The sequence below is a fragment of the Uranotaenia lowii genome, chromosome 2, assembly GCF_029784155.1.
Source record: "Uranotaenia lowii strain MFRU-FL chromosome 2, ASM2978415v1, whole genome shotgun sequence".
Lineage (NCBI taxonomy): Eukaryota > Metazoa > Arthropoda > Insecta > Diptera > Culicidae > Uranotaenia > Uranotaenia lowii.
Genome location: NC_073692.1, coordinates 113,958,026 through 113,977,682, shown reverse-complemented (window position 1 = coordinate 113,977,682; position 19,657 = coordinate 113,958,026). Strand labels below are relative to the sequence as shown.

The 19,657-nt window shown below is 38.0% G+C and overlaps 1 protein-coding gene across 1 annotated transcript in view; it reads left to right on the top strand.

Annotated features, from left to right (window-relative positions):
- The window catches only part of LOC129741790 (opioid-binding protein/cell adhesion molecule homolog), a 404,129-nt gene that overhangs the window by 166,295 nt on the left and 218,177 nt on the right, over positions 1-19,657 (top strand). The gene's annotated exons all lie outside the window — the stretch shown is intronic.

The window sequence follows — 19,657 nt, the reverse complement described above, 5'->3', positions numbered from 1 at the left end:
ACTGAACCATTAAAATAAAAAGTAAATATTGGCCGGGGAAACTTAAAACTGTCGTTTTCCTCCCACACGGTTTCTGTCACGATGACATCAAACCTGAGTGGGAGTGAAGCCTTTTTGTTCTCCCTTCCACACACCGACAGATCCATACTTTCAGATGGCAAGCGCGTATCTATGACGTCACGTATAATTTGACGTCATATTATCGATAAACTTGATTTTAGTGATTGCTGGTTGTGGCTAGCAAGCCAAATTGACACGTTTTTTGGAGTGATGATTTTTGATATTTACTATGAAAAAAAAATTTTCAAACTATTTTGTATTTTTTTCTTTCTTTTATAGGTTGAAGAAGAAAAAAAATCAAATTTTTCAAGATAAAAATCATTTTTATTGTACTGCTCAGTTTCACAAAAACGTCGAGAACAAAGTTTACAAAAATTCACACAAATACACACAAATACACAGACATCATCAGAACTCATCGAGCTGATTCGATAGGTACCTATAAAGGTATATCTAAGACCCATAATTAATGATCTCCCAAATCGGCCGATAACTATACCTTTCTGTAAGAAAGGCAAAACATATTGTTTTCAATCTCAAATTTTTTCTAATGTTGAAAAAAACTTACCGAATTTTATAGTGAGGTTTTTTCTTTAAATTTTCAAATAAATTTACCGAATTTGAAAGTCAACTTGTTTAGATATTTTGGAATATTTTTAATAAGTTTGCCTTTTTTTAATTCTTATTCTTTTTATTCTGATAACATAAGCCTTTTAATCTAAATTTATGATAAAAAACACAGTTTCTACCTTTTGTTCCATCCAGGATCCAGTTTTGAAAATTTAAAAACTTTATATTTATTTTTATTATATTAAATCATGTTTTGCCAATAGACCTTGATGATTAATCTTTTAAATAAATCGTGAAACGATAGAAGTGGCAACTATCAGGCATATTTTTTAATAAACAATGTTAACTCAATTTGTATTTGTTTTGTGCTTTCATATTTAAAACAAATTTGGAGTTCCTTATTGTTCTGCAAGTTTCCCAAAAGTGATTACCCAGATTCGAAAACGAAGTTAGCAGCTTGTTAAATCAAATGGGTGTATGCGTCTAGGCGTGTAGGATCGTATCGTCGCATGGCCGCCAACATGTTGGATTGATGAAAGCAGAAAGTTTTTATTGAGAAATATCGGCAGAATTAAGATAGTTTTGAAGGATATTGCAAATATTTTTGTCGATGAAGTGGACAACATCAGTTTAGGCATACTTTGGCAATCTGTCAGTAATAAGTAACAGAAAATAAATTAAGTTTGTTGACAAATAATTATCACACATAACTTACCGTAGAATAGGGTTACCAGCAGTTGAAAAACCAATATCCTGAAAGTTTCGAAGAATTTAATAAAAATGTACATATTTCCCGTATATATTGGAAACAAGATTATTAACAATTAAAGTTAAATATTTTGTTTGTAATGTAGGATTCAGGTGTAGCTAGGAGAAAGCAGCTTAGAGTTTTTTTTTCGAACTGAACAGAGAGACTAAAAGTAAGAGATAATGGATGAATTTTAATGTTATGTAAATAACCAATAAATCAGAATTTTTAGTTTTTAATTATTCGCCAGAGCTACTGAAGAGTTGTTTCTTCGAAAAGAAAGCACCACAACAATTATTTTATTTTTTATCAGCTGATTATTGTTTATTCACGAAATGACATGTACTTAGTCAGTAGTAAAGAACACGACGAATTAAAAGAAAAAAGTTCTGATTTTGAACATCAAAAATGAACTTTTTTGCCTTTTTGTTTAATAACTGGTAGTTTTTTTTAAGTAAACGGTTTAGTAACTCACTTTGATAATTTGCACCCTTGAAGTAATATTATTTTTTTTCTTTTTTTTAAATTAATTTTATGAAGGATTAATCACCGTAATTTATATTTGTAGATTTAATTGATCGGCCTAGCGGTGAAAAGTAATGTCCTTTTTAGTAGGGACATCTAAAGATTATTAAATTTTTTTTATTTTATTTTTTTTTTTATAGGTGGATAGAAGGTTAGATGAAATGAAAAGGGGTTGAAAATGAGCGGGTAGAATTTATTTAGAAGCATACCATCACATATCAAATTTTTGTTCCTCACGGGTCTCATAGTAGTAGGCCAAAAAAAAAAATGCAATGAGAATCAAAACTCATATTAAAATTCAGATTTTCAATTCGATGATCATTGGCTTAGACTCATTATTCGTATTTCATATAGTCCAGCTAAATTGAAGGTATTCTGTGTGCAAAAATGTATAATGTTGTTTAAAATTCTTCATCGATATACAAAACCAAAAATATTGTTTTTCGGTTTAAATTTTTTTTAAAAATTTGAATTTAAAGTTCGTTATTTGTTAAGTGTGTTTTGAGTCAACGGTAATTTTTTTCAAATTTTAACCGAATCTGCTTTGAAATCATTGCAAAACTATTCACATAGAGATAAGATTGATTGAAACTTAAATTTCATTATTTTTCTTTATTTTTCTTGTTTTTTCTTTATTTTTTTGAGTAATTATTGGGTTTTGACTAAATAAAACAAATGCCAGGATTTTGACAGGTTTTAATATCAAATTGCCGGGATTAGGCCGGCCCGGCTATGTGCTGGAAAAATTCTGGCAACCTTATTTCAGATCCAAGAGAAATAATCAAGCAGCCGATGACCGTTTTCAAATTTTGATTAAGTTTTGGTCATGATTTTTTAAGAAATAAATTCATGCTCATTGGTATTCAAATCAGCTCACCAATCCACTATGGGGCAGTTCCATACAATGAGGCGGCAAAAAGTATGACTAGGTTATTTGGACTTTTTTGTTATTTTTGAAAATTTGGTATGTAAATTACTATATAAACTAACTTAAAATAAATTCTTACAAAAATTTTGTATAAATAACTTCTAAAGTACGATGCTTGGTGTTATTTTCGACCCTACTTTTTATTTCTTTTGAAAACCGGGTTTTGGACTAATTGATCTTTAAATAATAAATAACATCAAGAAATTTCACGAAACTCAAAAGAAAAATGTGTGAAATGATTTTGATCAATCATGAGGAAAAATTTTTTTTGACAAACCAACATCAAATTTGTTGAATTTATACTCGTTAATGGGTAAAAATTACCCATTTGCATGATATTTTAAGCTTTATTTGACTATAACTTAAAAAAAAGATGTTTTAAGGTGCCTGGAATCTCTTTCATTGTATTTTTAGGACATTACACTAGATCTTGATAGTGAAAAGAGTATGGGGAAATGCGGGGATTTTTTTTTGCAAGGCTTTAAAGTTTCTGACTTTAAAAAAAAAATTATTATTTACTCATTTTTATCATAGACCAATTGAGTGTGTAAAAATTTTGAATAGTTGAAATGATAGCTTTTAACATAAGCTTTCATATGGTGTACTTTGAATTAAAGGAAAAAAATGTTTTTCATAGAAATATGTGTGATTTAAATTTTTTTTCTTCATTATTTAAATTTTTAAATTTTTCACCAGAGGGGAAATGACCCTGCGTGGTTAAATTCCTCTTTAAACAAATAAAATTATCTATCTTTCCATCAATTTTTCAAAGTCTTATGTCTGTGGGGCGTTCAGTATTCAAGATAATGAGTTGAAAAACTGGGAATATCATAGTCAAATATTTAGTTATTAACTAGTAACAATAAAAAAGCGATCCGATAAAGTTCAGTTCTTGACTTTTTGTCGCCTCAAACCCCATAGTGCAATCATGAGGGAAAAAATCCGCTCTCCAGGCAATCACATGATTTGTTTTGTTTTAATTTTTATTTTTTATGGCAAGGAGTTGCTAAATGAAGATGAAGATTTCGAAGTGATCAAAATGTGTTGATTAAATCCTACCGAGCTATTTAACATGATTAAAATTTCAGCGATTTTTTCTTATATGATTTGATTATATATGTCTGAATGACTCTTCTCTCTAATCAAGCTTTTACCCAGCTTTTCTATCCCAGCTTCACTATCTGTAGATTTCGGATACTGAATACTTGTTTTCTATGGTTTCTCCAACTGTTTCTTTTTTCCCAGTGATTATTTTTGATCGTAACGTGTGTAATCGCTTCCTAAAGTAATTAAACACCATAAAGAGATTGTTTTAGAACAAATTATAAACATGATATTTGAAACACCTAGCCAGTTGCAAGAGAAGTCTTAAAAGAAGTAAACCTGAGTGAAAATAGAGACGAGTAAATAAGTTAATGAATGTTTAGATAGAGTATAAGATTGATTGGTTTCCATCATTTCATTCCTGTAAGATTAAAAAAAAACATTTATGTAAAGAATCTTGCCAAATTTTTGAAGCAATTATACAATGTGCAGAACATACTTCAAATATCAACTGATTGACCTTGCATGATCCGCTCCAGGAAAAAGAGCTAGTAATGTCTATGAATTATTCCGTCAATCAATGTTTCGATCAATGTTGTGCCCATTTCACCCTAGAACCTGTACATGAAATGTGAACAATATGGAAAACATTATTTTCCCGAAAGAAAAAACTCACGTTTTCTCCATTGCCTTTTCGTATTTAGTCAGAACATCGTTTTTAATTAGCCGTGCTTAGCCGACAAAACGCTTGTGATTCCGAGGCTGGCACCAAGCATTTTACCTTATCACAATCGATTGCCAGCCAAGAGTCGATCCTAATTACAAACATTGCCGATGAAGATTGTGTTGTTTGATTTCCAACACGAAAAAATTGTACCTACAGGGAGGTTTTCCTCCTAATGCCGGCGGCGCCATCTAGAGGAACGTGAAGAAATTTGTTTATTTTTCTTCCGTTTCGGACAACCTCTAGCTCTAGCAAGCTTCGAGAAAATTGTTCCCCCCTAGTTCACTTTTCGCTTTCTGAACCAAACGATCTCAATAATGGAACTCAATTAGACGATGTGCTCACGAATTTCCCATTTATCATCATCATTGTTGTGGTTTTCAAGCCAAAGTCCTTCCGCTTTTCAAACCAAACCCCACCCACAACATCCTGCCACTACTGAAAAACACACAGGAACTGATTCATTCAAGGCATCAGGCATTTATCGTCGTACAATTTTGGCCAAAATGAAGTGTCCAATTACTCTCTCCCAACCTCTTGGTTGCAGTTTTAGTGAAAAGAACGAACCCTCCCATCTCATCTCAACCTCCCCCCGCCTCTCTTTCCCACCCCCTCTAGATGATGATGATCATGATGCTGTTGGACCGAAACGAAATTCCAATTAAAAGTAATGAGAATTGATTCGTTCATTCGCTGGCTGCCAACGAACGTTGGCAGGGGAATCTCTTTCTGTCTCTCATTCAGATGTGGTGTGATTCCACCTGCAGCACCATGAATCGGAATCCCGAAAAGGGAAGATTTTAGCCTTGATGGCTACCAGTACCAACTCTCGATCGACCCCGTCCAACCTTGCTCATTGCTGGAGAGATAATTTGTTTTCGTCCGAATTCGGAATCACAGATAACTTTGCTTAATTGGATCTATTTTCGGAAAGGTGATTACTTTCAATTTGGTTTCAATGGAACTGAACTTGGCGATGGAGTGTGCCAATTTTCGGATCCAAACGGTTTGAAGCTCGAATGGGAGACAGTATTTCTGATGCCTGCTCTATGAGGTGAGGATGCAACGACTGCTGATGCCTGCTTTGTAAAGGGATTCATACACGTTGAAAGGGCTTCGCCAGAGGAGCTTTTAAACCATGATTGAATGAACTATCGTTTATCGTGCAGCATTGAATCATAAGTGATATTAATTAGGGGGGATTAGGGGGATTCAAAAGTGTAGTATCCACTCATAAACGTTTCGAATACAATCGTCAAATGATTTGTTGAGCGTTTGTTACAGCTCAAACTCGTATCGTTTGAATAACTTTTAAAAACGTTCAAGGAAAATTTAAAATTCTCATTCCAACAACATGGAGAAAAATTGATTATATGTGCACTGGGTAGAAGAGCTACAAGAAAATGTAACATTTAACAAGAGCTATTAACACAATAATATGAAAAAACCACTGAACTACTGACAGCCATACAGTTTTCCTGAAATTTGTTAAAATGTTTTTATTAATGTGTTTCAGTTGGTTCAACAAGATTTTTATTCGCAAAAACTCTTTTGAACATTGATTTTCACGAGGGAAAAATTTTGATCATCGAACTTATTCGTACTACTTACTTACTTACTTACTTAATGATCCCGCGCCGATCCTCCGGTGCATAGGGCCGTGGTAAAAGACCTCCACTGTTGACGATCCGGAGCCAGCGTCTTCACCTGGTCCCAGTCAAGATTCTCGTCGACAGTTCGAATTTCAGCGGCTAGGCTTCGTCGCCACGAGTTTCTGGGCCTGCCTCTTCTTCGATGACCTTCTGGATTCCAGTCAAGCGCCTCTCTGCAAATCTCGTTTTCATCTTTTCGCAGCGTGTGCCCAATCCATCTCCACTTACGTCCCCGAATCTCGATTTCTAGCGCCCTTTGATGACACCGGCGATGTAGTTCCTCATTCGAGATCCAGTTGCCAGGCCACCAAGCGCGGATGATGTTCCGCAGGCAGCGGTTTACAAATACTTGCAGTTTTCGCGTCGTCACCGCATATGTGCACCAAGTTTCGCACCCGTACAGCAATACGGATTTGACGTTTGAGTTGAAGATTCGGATTTTCGTTCGTAGAGAGATCTGGCGTGACCGCCAGATGTTTCGGAGACTCGCAAACGCAAATCGGGCCTTTCTGATCCGGGTTTCGATGTCTTTCCTGGTACCACCATCAGGCGTTATCTGGCTACCAAGATACTGGAAGCACTCCACTTTCTCAACTTGTTGCCCAGCTACCATGAAACTGGAGGGATTTCCTGTATTGATCTTCATCGACTTGGTCTTTCCGACATTGACTTTGAGACCTGCTGCCTTGGAACTTTCGGTGAGGTCGTCGAGTTTGCTCTGCATGTTCGGTTGTGTTTGGGCGAGCAAAACAATATCGTCAGCCAGGTCAAGGTCGTTCAGTTGCTCCATTGTTAAAGGATTCCACGGCAATCCTCGGTTCGGTGCACAGTCGATCGATCCAGTCAGAATCTCATCCATTACGATGAGGAAAAGTAGCGGTGATAGGATACATCCTTGTCTCACTCCAGCAGTTACCGGGATTGGTTCGGACAAGACACCATCGTGCAAGACCTTGCACGAAAATGCCTCGTATTGTGCTTCGATGAGATGGACTAGTTTCTCTGGGACCCCTCGTCGCCTTAGAGCCGCCCAGATGTTTTCATGGTTAAGTCGGTCGAATGCTTTTTCGAAATCAACGAACACCAGCAGAAGAGAGTCCTGGAATTCGTTGATTTGTTCCAGTATGATTCGTAGCGTTGTGATGTGGTCTACACATGATCGTCCGGATCGGAATCCAGCTTGTTGCCGTCGGAGTGTAGCGTCGATTTTCTCCTGGATCCTGTTCAGAATCACTTTGCAGAGTACTTTGAGGGTTGTACAGATCAACGTTATGCCTCGCCAGTTACCGCACTCTGTCAGGTCTCCTTTCTTCGGGACCTTTACGAGGATACCCTGCATCCAGTCGGCCGGGAATGTTGCAGTATCCCAGATGTCAGCGAAAAGACGGTGCAACATTTGTGCTGACAGGGCAGGGTCGGCTTTCAGCATTTCAGCAGGGATGCAATCGATCCCAGGTGCTTTGTTGGATTTCATGTTTTTGATTGCCGCTTCTATTTCAGCCAGCGAGGGCGCTTCCGAGTTGACGCCATTTATGCGACTTACTGTTGGCGCTTCAAGCTGCGGGTTCTGTTGGCCATCGCTATTCGTGACTCGGAAGAGTTGTTCGAAGTGCTCAGTCCATCGTTTGAGCTGATCTGTTCGATCGGTCAATAACTGACCTGCTCGGTCTTTCAGCGGCATTCTTGCATTAGTCCTTGCACCACTGAGGCGGCGAGAAATGTCATAAAGTAATCGGATATCTCCATTGGCGGCGGCTCTTTCCCCCTCTTCGGCTAGGGAGTTTGTCCAGGCTCTCTTGTCTCGTCTACAAGCTCGTTTAACTGCCTTTTCCAGCTCCGCATATCGTAAGCGGGCGGCTGCTTTGGCTGACCCGGTACATGCCTGCTCAATTCCGACTTTCGCCTTTCTCCGATCATCGACCATCCTCCAAGTTTCATCCGACATCCATTCACTCCTTCTTCCACAAACTTTACCGAGAGTACCATGGCTCGTCGTGATAAAGGCATTCTTGATTCCACACCACTGTTCTTCGACTGTTCCGTCTGTCAGCAGCTCCGAGGCTCGGGATTCTAGCTGTTCAACGTATGCCCTTTTCACCTCTGGATTCTCCAACCGGCGGACGTCGTATCGACACCCGACTTTCTCCTCGCGCCGTTGGACACGCGCAACTCTCAGTCGTATCTCGCCAAGGACGAGGTGATGGTCAGATGCAATGTCTGCGCTTCGCTTGTTGCGGACATCAAGAAGGCTCCTTCTCCATTTTCGGCTGATGCAGATGTGGTCAATTTGATTTTCTGTTCGGCCATCTCGGGATACCCAAGTGACCTTATGTGCTGGTCGATGGGGGAAGAGCGATCCACCGATCACCATGTTGTTGTTGCCACAAAATTCTACAAACAGCTCTCCGTTTTCGCTCATCTGTCCTAGGCCATGGCGCCCCATGATGCGCTCAAGGTCCTGATTGTCGGAGCCAATCTTTGCGTTGAAGTCGCCCAGATGGATTTGAATGTCACCCTTCGGAATTTTTTCTACCACGCTGTTCAGTTGACTGTAAAACTGCTCTTTCTCCTGCAAATCGGCAACGTCAGTTGGCGCATAACACTGGACCATTGTAAGGTTTCTAACCCGTGTTCTAAATCTGGCTACGATTATTCTTTCGTTTATCGGTTCCCATCTTATGAGGGCCGCATGGGCCTGCGGGCTTAACAGGAAACCAACTCCTCGTTCCCGAGTAGCATGTTCTCCTCGTATGCCAGAGTAAAGCAGGACTTGCCCGGACTGTGTCTTGTGTTCTCCAGTGTTAGGCCAACGGACTTCGCTCAGTCCCAGAATTTCAAGTTTGAGGCGGCTAGCCTCTCTAGCCAGTTGTTCCAGTTTGCCTTGTTGGGCAAGGGTTAAAACGTTCCAAGTTCCAATTCGTGTCCGTGTTTTCATGCTAAAAGTCGTCGCCAAAGTTCCAGGTCGGTCATTTCTTTCGGATTCCGTAACAATTTCTGAATCGGGAGCAGTAGGTTGTTAGCCTAAAGTCCCTATCCCGCGATGGGGCTGCCATCTTGGACTTAGCTGGCGGGAGCCGCATTTCATAAATTCAGCCGCTTGCTGCAAGACAGACGCTGTTTGAGCCGCCCCTGACCTGGAGAACAGACGCTCGGTTGTTGTTGCACGCCGCCCCTGACCGGGGAACAGACGCGTGCGGCCACCTTCTCAGTCTGCATGCGACCAAAGCATCCACCGGGGTTGGGTAGGGGAAAAGTTCATATAACGCCCCATGTGGCTAATATGCGCCACTCTTGTTTTGAAGAATCTGAAACATTTTAAGCCTGCAAAATATTACCAATTTGTTTTAAATGCTGTGATTGGTCATGGCAAGTATGAATTTTTCCTTAAAATGCCCCTGTGTCGTGATAATTTCACAATTTAGATTTTTCTTCATTTCGATCTAAATTTTAAAACACTTTCAATAAGGTGTCATCAAGTAGAGAAAAACAAATAAGACAATATTTTCTGACAGATCGATAGAGGAGAATCTAAACTATGATTTTATGCTAAAAAATCATACTGAACTCGCTAAGGTATGCTTCTTATGTGTATGTTCTATTACGGCCCATGCGCTCTTTATAACGCGCCAATCGTAGTAGGCTGAAAATAGCATTAATTTTTCAAAAAGGCCAATTTTCATTGAAAATTAACAAAAAGTCTAAAACCATATTTTGAGCGTTAATTCAGCCCAAAAAATCTATTTTTCATTTTTTGTTAAATTTCTATTAGTCCATTTTGATTTTCTTTTCAGTCAAAGTGTCTGAAAGTATTGGTGTGTTTTCGGTCTTCGGCTGCTCTCGGGTGTGTTCGGCTGCTAGGCGCGTATTGAATACACAGCGGCGCGTATTCGCAACACAGTTTTGTTCTGTGGCTTTGAATATGGTTTTTAAAAATCATGTTTTTAAAGAAATTATTGCAATTTGAGTAATGAAAAATCATAGGAATTTGTAGAAAACACTTTTCTTCAACGATTACACCCATTTTTAACACAATTTGTACGTGGAATACTTAGAAAATCAGCGATTCGCTTAGGTGGCGCATAATAGGGCATGTTCCCCTACCCGATATCCGCTTAGGTTACTCGCACCCCAGCCGGCACCGCGGGGAGGTAGAGATAGGAGTTGTGAATAAGAGGTGATATGACCACTATGGGGTCTCGTGTTGCACATTATCCACCGTTTACCAGCCAAACACTACTGAGTCTGAGAAATCAGTGAAGTGATTAAAATTGAATCACAATGCCACCTAAAAGAACTCCGGTAGAAAACAGTCCGGATTCAGCAAGAGAAGATGACGCACTTGAGGTGCTGGTCTACAGTCGAGGATTGGCAATGCGCAACGTCAAAAGGATTCAGAATATTTTGGAAAAGGCAAAAAGGGGCGACGTCAAGCTATCTTCAGCTCATGTGAAGGTGTACAGCCGGAGTGTTGAGAGCTCGAGAGTTGAGTGCACCAAACATCACAACGAGATCATCGCCAAGGTCTCATCAAGCGAGCGTAAGGTCCAGGACGACATCTACTTCAGCTTTGTGGATCTTTATGAAGAAGTGTCTGTAGAGCTCGAGGGTTGGTACCCATGTGGTTTATCTATAGGTGCGGACAAGACTGCCGTTGCACGAGTGTGAGAATCAGTTTTTCAATGTTTTGATTGCTACGTCACAAACGTTCATGAGCGTCTCGACGTTGGATTCGCCTTGCGACGACAATTTTCAAACGTACATAATACCATCGAGCTTGGGTATCAAATGGAAGTGATAATTAAAGTGCTTATGTTCAAAATTGAATTGAATTATCCATCCTTGCAAAAGCGATGCAATAATTTTCAAATGATTCCAAATACAAACACATCTCGAGCTATTTGTAAATTTGAAGAAGTCCAATCATGGAATTTTTGTTAGAAATTCGAGAAACTGGCTCTAAACTTTATTGAAAAAAACTTTATGTTTAGACTGAACCTGACAATTGCGTGTGAAATCTTGTTTTAAGTTTAAAATCGGATATGGGAAACGTGGAATGTGCAATATAAAATTTGAACTCTCGATCGAAAAGGAGATCTAACTTTTTGCTTCTTAATTGGCATTTTCGGAGTTTTTGAAACAGAAGATATTTATGAAAATGATGAAATAATTTTTATTTGTGTTCACAACAAATTTAAACTGACCACGGATTTCTATTTAAAAACTAATTTCGAACGAATTCCTCTAAAGTCCTCCAACTTATTCTGCTCCGTCAGTTTCTTCTAGAAACTTTTGACGCACCAAAAAGCAGCCTTTGTTGCTGGTTTCGATTTCAGAACAGTTTTTCCCGGACAAAATTTTGCGAGCAAACTAATCCTTTTGTAGCTGAATCCGTCAAACCGCTTCGAGAACCCGAAAAATGAAATGGAAAACTAAAATTTTAAACGCACCGAGAATCATTACACATTCACAACACGACGGCATCTCGAAAATTTAGCAACATGCTTTCATAGTAACGTCAATAACAAACATTCTGGGACGTTGCTACGGTTTCCTTGGTGCGTTGAACGTTCGCCACCGCGACGGCGTCGTGTTACGTCACAATCGTTCATAAACAACTGTATGGATACAACGAACTAACACTAAAGTTTTTGGTTGTCCCCACCTATAGATAAACCACATGGGGTTGGTACGACAATTTATCGCCAGCTCAACTGCCGCAGCCCCCCAGCAGCCAGGCAACATTGATAGTCCAACCGTCCCTTCCAAGAGCCATACCGACATTCGACGGAAGGTACGAGCAGTGGGAGAAATTCAAGGTTATGTTCCGGGATGTGGTCGACAGAAGCAACGAGCCAGACCGCATAAAACTGTATCATCTGGAGAAGGCCTTAATTGGAGACGCCGCTGGTTTGATAGACGCCAAAACTATCACCGACGGCATATACACGCGAGCTTGGCAGCTTCTCGATGAGAGATATTCCGACCAGCGAAGGATGATCGACCGTCATTAAGTAGGCCTACTAGATGCTGAGAAACTAGGCGACGAATCCTACAGCGAGTTGAGGGCCCTGGTGGAAAACTTCGATGGACACGTTGAGAATCTTAAATTCTTGGGCAATGATCTCGCCGATATTGCGAAGTATCTCGTGGTCTTCCTGATGTCTCGTGCCTTGGACGATGAGACGAAAAAGCTGTGGGAGTCAACTGTAACGAAAGGTGAACTGCCAACATACGAGGACACAATTGCGTTTCTCAAGGAGCGTGTTTCCGTCTTGGAGAGGTGCCAAATACTCAACGAGGACACGAGAAACACATCTTTTGGCGGGGAGGATGTTCAGTCCAACGAGTGGACTGAAGAGGAAGAGAGAGAGGAGAACGAACAAACGGACGATCATCGCTCAACAAGCGACTGGCTCAACTATAAAAGAGAGCAACGCAGTTCGCTCGCGTATTCAGTTCGTGTTTTACTACCAAACGGATAACATCAAAAAGTGTAAAATTAGTGAAGAGAGAAATAAAGAGAAATGGAAAACTAAATAAGTCTCTTTCCTGTGCTCGTTCCGATGTCTGCTCGCCCCGATTCCAGCCGCTGCAAGTAATCGGCTCTTATCAGAGCCAAATTTGAAAGAGTTTGGATCTCGGTCAACAAGGCGACCGAGATCCTCCCCCCCCCCCCCTCCCCGAGCCTTGGCCCCCAGGCAGCGTTTTGAAAACCTGTCTCCATCCACTGATGGGACAACCATGCGTGGTTGTCCCTTGAGGTCCAATCCCACGAGGGGAACGGACAAATGTGCCATATCAGTGCAGTGGTAGTTTAGCCAAGCGCTCACTCCGCGTACAGTCCACACGCAACACTAAGGTTTGTACAACTTTCTTCACCATTTAATACAATTTATTGTTACTGTCTCCCAAAGCAATTATTTTTCCCTTATTACGATTTTACTATGAATCGCCGTGAACATAAATACAATACAATATAATGTTTACTGCGAAAAAAAATGAACCATATACAACTTTATGTGTCTCTTTTTCCTCAGTCTCGAACTCACAACGTTCCGAACCCTGTCCTTCGATGCTTCCTCGGCGCCATTTCATGTTGATACAAACAAGCAAATTTGTTCATGTACATTTGAGAGTTCCGTTTAAAAATCAGTTGATCGTATAAAATACCACTGACTGCATCATTTCGGACTCCAAATCTATTTATAGATGGCGTTTTTTGATATATAACTTAAACCTATCTCATAGACGATTTTATTACAATCAATAATAGTATTCAGCGCTGTGCGATTTTAGCTAGCTATTTACTGTACTGCTAAACGATTCGTCAATCTGCAATACATAGATGCCATGGGACACTTTGTGGGACAACAGTGAATCTTTTCCTGTCGGAGATGTCTTAGAAGCAGCATCTGATTTTGAGGGATCGTTTATCACAGAACCGAATTTTTTGAAGCGTCGCCTGTGTTTTTGCAAACGCCGACTGTATGTGCCACTTTTTTCATTTCCATAATTTTTTTCTTAATTAAATCTGCCTTCATTTTTGCAACAAAATTCGTCTAAGATTTTCAATTTTTGCAATTGTTGACATAAGATGATTACGATATTACTTAGCATTACAATTGCATTTTTAAGAATTATTTACCGATTAAGTTTTTCTCAATAAGCGACTTTGAATACGAATAAATATTTTAAATTCCATTATACGATGTTCTTACAATTACTGTACAACCTTTCATGGAAATAATATGTCATCATAGATCTCAAGCATGAAAGATTGCTTCATTGTACTGTGGGATTAAATATTGAGCTTTACACAATGCTACTACGATTCAAAACAACTTTATTGATCTTTCTATACGATTTACAAAATATTATCGTATATAATGAACTATACAAACCATAAACGATAAAATATAACCTGGTTTAGCTACAACATGATGTACATACAATTCCTATTTAAACTGGATGCTTATACAATCTACGATGAACACTACTTTACAATTTCTGGTTATCTGGGACTCGTTAAAAATCTAAAAAATATCATATTATCATATTTACCACCAAAATTTGGTTGATAATTGTTAATCACCAAAAAAATTTCAATATATTGATAAAGCGGACAAACGAGCAAACGAGATCGTCAGTGATAGGCCTGGTTGACATGTCTAACCTTCATTGAGCAGAATCGACAAACCGAGTTCATTTTTATCAAAAAAATTAAAGAATCACGAAAACAAAAAGCAAATATTAAACCGATTTTTCGTTATTTGTTTTTCGTTTTCGTTTGGGGTTGTTAAAGTATTGAAAAAAATTCAATTTCCGAAAATTTTTTTACCTTAATGTGTTCCCCTTTCAGATTTTTCGGAAATATCAAATAACAAAGAAGAATTTAAATCTTTTCCTGTCTTTTAAAAACACTAAGCTGCCGCAGGTTTCACGAGTACATACACAACATTCCAAATGGGTTATTTCAACACGACATACCAATCATTAAAACCTATTTAAGTTCATTATTTAATAAGTTTCCATTGAATTTTTTTTTCAAAAATTGTAGTGCCATCTTCATTTCTTAGTTTTTTTCTCAATTCTCAATATATTTAAAGATAACTGACCTGCAAGGCCTTTGCCCAAACGTGGGGCAATTCAATTCCTGATTCTGGTCCTCATGGTTCACCTAGCCCAACCCGTAAAGTGTCCCCGTGGAAAATTTACGACTTAACGACCCCGCACCAGTAGCAGAACGTCCTTCGGCTTCCTTCTCGAGAAAGACGGTCGATTTCAGATCGTTAAAAAGTACTCTGTTCTCCCTTGTTTCTGGGCTCTTGCTCTTTCTGTCTGTTTCACATGCCGGCAAGGACCAGGGAGAACATAAACGACTTGCGACGTTTTGGGACGTTATGTTCTGCCCTTTATATTTTGTTCTTTCCTTTTTTTCCTTACAACCTCCCCAATTGAGATTGCTATTTCAGGGATCATTTACGGATAAAAATGGGGTCACCATATGTGACCAATCGAATTTAAAGCTGGTGCCCTTCGGAGGTTTTTCACCGTTTAGCCTTCTGAAGCTCGAATCGTTATACCCTAAGACTGGGTTACACTGTGACAAACCTTCCTAATCTCCACTTGATAAATCTCTTAATGTTTTAAGTTGAAATTGCTTTAAGAAGGAAAAACATCGAGAAATGGAAAAATTTAAACCATCCCCGCAAAAATCATTCCATCTTTTTTATTTGAGCAGCGGGAATTGTTCGAAGAAAAACAAAAACGAGCAATGCCGAAAATCGGGGGCATAAATTTACGAGTATCCTTCGGGAATTGCATTTGGACCTTGTTTATCTTTTCATTCGCTGGGTTGGGCTCCAATTCAAGTCGGTTTGGGGTAAGTCATTTTCATCCGTCTACAGCAGCATGGACCGGGATAAAAGAAATGAAACGGCTCAATCACAAATGGCCCGGAGAAAGAGCCAAACAACCGACAAAAAAAATCGGCAGCGTCGGCCAAAAGGCGTTTATTTACTTAAACGCCTCGTCCGATCTTTTTGTGCAGGAACCGGAACTCGTTGAAGATTTTTCCTGTTTTTTTTCCTCAACTCTCTCAGGCCGGTTGGGCAATTTTATCGGTGGATCCGGAGCGGTAATAAAAATAAATTTCTATTGGTCCTTCTGAATGTTGCCGATCAGAAGAGCTTCGCTCAAAATGGAAGTAAACTTGAAGCAAACGAAACCGATTGTGCTTTAGGATTTGTGGCTTCGATTTTTCGGAGGAATATTTGTTGATAAGCAACCACTCAGCTCCAAAAAGATTGCTGCTGGTTTGCTGAATCAGTGTTGCAGTTTTGTTGAATGTGCAGTTTGTTATCCGGAAAAGTAATGGCCGTGGGCTTCGAATACGACCTATAGACCACGCAGAGATTAATGTGCTTGTGCAATATTTTTCAAGAAAGTAAACAGTGTCATCAAAACCATGAGTGATTTCAAAATATCACTTACGTTTCAAAATATCTCTGGCGTTGGAGGTTTAATAGATTGGAATGTAAATTTCTTACTCCATAAATCATTTGTAGCTTCTCAATATTTCATTTCAGTTCAAAACGAGAACGGATGAAACATCTTTTAAATAAAAAAAAAAAAAAAGGATAAATAATAATCATGGTTCCATTTTTCCATACATTTATTCAAACATGTTTGTCATATTATTTCCAGTCTCTTATACTTACTTTATCCATTAACAAGAACAAAGGAAAAGGCAGATACATATCCTTGGTCCGTGGGGTGATTTGATTCCTCAGTTGTATCTCGATACTCTAACAAAGATCAAATTTGTCTGTGGATCTAAATGTTGAAGGAACAGGTACCAAATTCTGTTAATGGTTCACAATTTTTTTTAAAAATAGATGTTATGAGATATTAAAATCTGATTAAAAATTTTCACAAAATGTAGAATATAGATCTTTTTTCATCATTTTAAAATGAAAAATTTTTCAATGCTTATAATATAAAATTAACATGATAAGTCATATATTTAAATCAATGGTAAACCCTAAAAAAAAAAGACTCAATGAATTGATTTTGTGTTAAGGGGGGAGTAGGGTCTAACACTTTAAAAAAAATCGATTTTTTTAATTTTTTATTTTCTTATTGTAAAACATTTCAAGAATGTTGTGTCAAGTTTTCAAGTCATAGACAAGTTTACAGATATAAAATGGCGGATTTTTTCGTGAAAAATCGTAGTTTTACTTCAAACAGCCACAAAAATTTCATAAATTTTTTTTTAAGTTAAATAAAATCGTTGGGGTCCAGAAAAGCATCTATTAAAAATATTTTGCTCTGATTTTTTGACTTCAGATGATTCTGTGCTGAGATACAGTGTCCACCGCAAATCCTGTTTTCTAAAAGGCATCCTCGAATGTGCTCCGTAACCGGCTCATTTTTCAATATTTTTCTACGAAAAAATTACTAAATGTTCTTTTAATAATGCTTTGTATAATGCAAAAAATTTTAATACATTTGTTTGAACGATAGCTCTCAAGAAAATTCGTGAAAATGGTGTTTTTTTTTACCCGTTAGACCCTACTCCCCCCTTAAAATTGGAAAAACGCCTTAAAATATGCAATGCATTAGGAGTTGTAAATAAACTTTATGAATTCTCTTTTTGTGACACACACTCAAAGAAATGGGATTGTTACAAATACTTTCTATGAAGGAAATGAAGATAATCTTATGATTGTAAATGAAAAAAATCGAAAAAAAATACTTATCGTTTTTTGGATATGTATGTATATATGTTGATTATCCACCATGGGTGCACGGATTCACCGCAGTTTCTGCCTAAGTATCCATCCATTCTTCGATTATAAGGTTAGACAAATCTCCAATGCAACGCGTACACCATACCCGGACCCAATGGCTTCGTATGAACGGTTATGGAGTAAATGTATTGTGTTAATGTAGGTTTATTTTGAAACAACGAGTCAATCAGGTGGGCTAGTTTACGTACAGGTATTCCGCCATCCGTGTATATACCTGGACAGCTGGCAACTGATTGAACATTCTTATTATAAAGTCAGTTATATGAGTAAATACATCTTACCTGTCGGCCCTTTTATAGGATTCGAACTTAAAAGTTTTCTAGCCTGACAAACCAAAACAAGACTCGCGACAGTCTATCCGCTAGACCACATCGGAGCTTCAAAAATATTTATCGTTTTTTGTAGGAACATTTTCTAATTTATTCTTGGTACCTCCCATCGACCGGCGCACACTTTTTCAGCCATGATATTGATCAGTTTTTCGAACTTATACTTCGTCTAATCTATATTTTAGGGGGCTACACCCTTCTTCTTTAACTTCTGCTACTTTTCGGTTTAGTACTTCTCTTTTAAAGAAACTGAGGCCAATTAAGTGGATGCAGCTGTTTCGAAATTTCCAAAACTTATGAGCCACTTGAAAGCGTTTGCAATGGAATTTCTATTGGCAAAACCTGACAATAACGAAGTAAAACCATCATGAGATTGCACTCAATTATTATCGGTTAGTATAGATCGTAGGTTGCGAAGGGTATATACAAGATTACTCTTTTTAAACTGAAGTTTTTGTTTTGAAAATTGTTGTTTTTTTTCCACAGAAGCAGAATTTTAGCAAATCATTATATTTTATACAAAACAACCAGCAAACACAAACTATAATACGCTCAGGAATGTGCCATGAGCAGACATTCAATAGGATTCAAACGCTGAAATTTGTTTGAAAGGGGATATTTCATAAGTTTTTTCGTTTATCAGAAATAAATCTGTCCCATAGCCTCAGTAATGACTCTACAGCTTACGAGCTCTGGAACTAGCAAAAAATTGTTTTTTGATGTCAAGTTTGAATGACTCATCACTTATTGAAGATTTTTTTTTTGGAAATTTCAGCGATCTACACTGAGTTTTTCGTTTATTCAAAATTTATGCTGGTATGATGAGTCATGACTTCCCTAATGACTCTTAACCGATCATGTGCTTCACTTCCAAGCTTGATTTGAACTTTTTGGACATTTTTGACAGTGTTTGCATACTTTTCAACCTTTGACGCCCAGTTAGAGCAGAGAGACGGCCCTAGCAGGCGGAAAAAATGCTTTTTGTGAGTGTTTCCCAATTTGTGTTTTAAAATTATCTTAATTAGACTTTTAAAATTGCAATTTAAAATTTTTTTTTTCTCTTTCAACATTTATTTGTAATAAATATAGTTTCTGAAGATGGTCGAATAAAGTAGACCGAAACGTAAAACTAGCGAATTTTTGTTAAAAACATCACCGAACCAAATCAACAAAAGAAACCCCGAAAAATTACATCCAGCGGTGATTTAAATGGTCGTGAACTTTTCCACCATTCACACACAGTAATTCTTTGAATAATCAACGGTTTCAAAGTTCTTCATCGTTCTTTTTTTTTTTTTTTTTTGGAGTATATTTACTCGTATGACACGCTGTCATAAAATGCAACAGACAACTAGTTTCTAATTATTTTCAAAAAGATATGATAAAAACATATAAGGATCTTGTAACTGGACCCCTCAAACACTGAGTGATTTTTAATTTCCACAGACATATGCTAGACAGTATGAGCGAGACATATAATTTTTAAAGTTTTTCTCCTTGTTTATCTTCGAAAAATACAGACAAAACTTGTCAAAGAAAAGTTTCAGGCTGGAAATCTGCCAGATGACCTCTAAAGAGATCGTTTTGATGTCCATTACAAAATTTCTTAAATTATTACCCTACTTGCAGTCTCAATACTTTGCGCAAGCTTTGACCACCGTACTTTGTTTTTTTTACCGGTGGTCAGCTTTTCTTGTAGAAATGGATGAGGGCTGATCATAATTCAGCTAGAAGAACCAGTCAGAATTTGTTTTTAATCACTTCT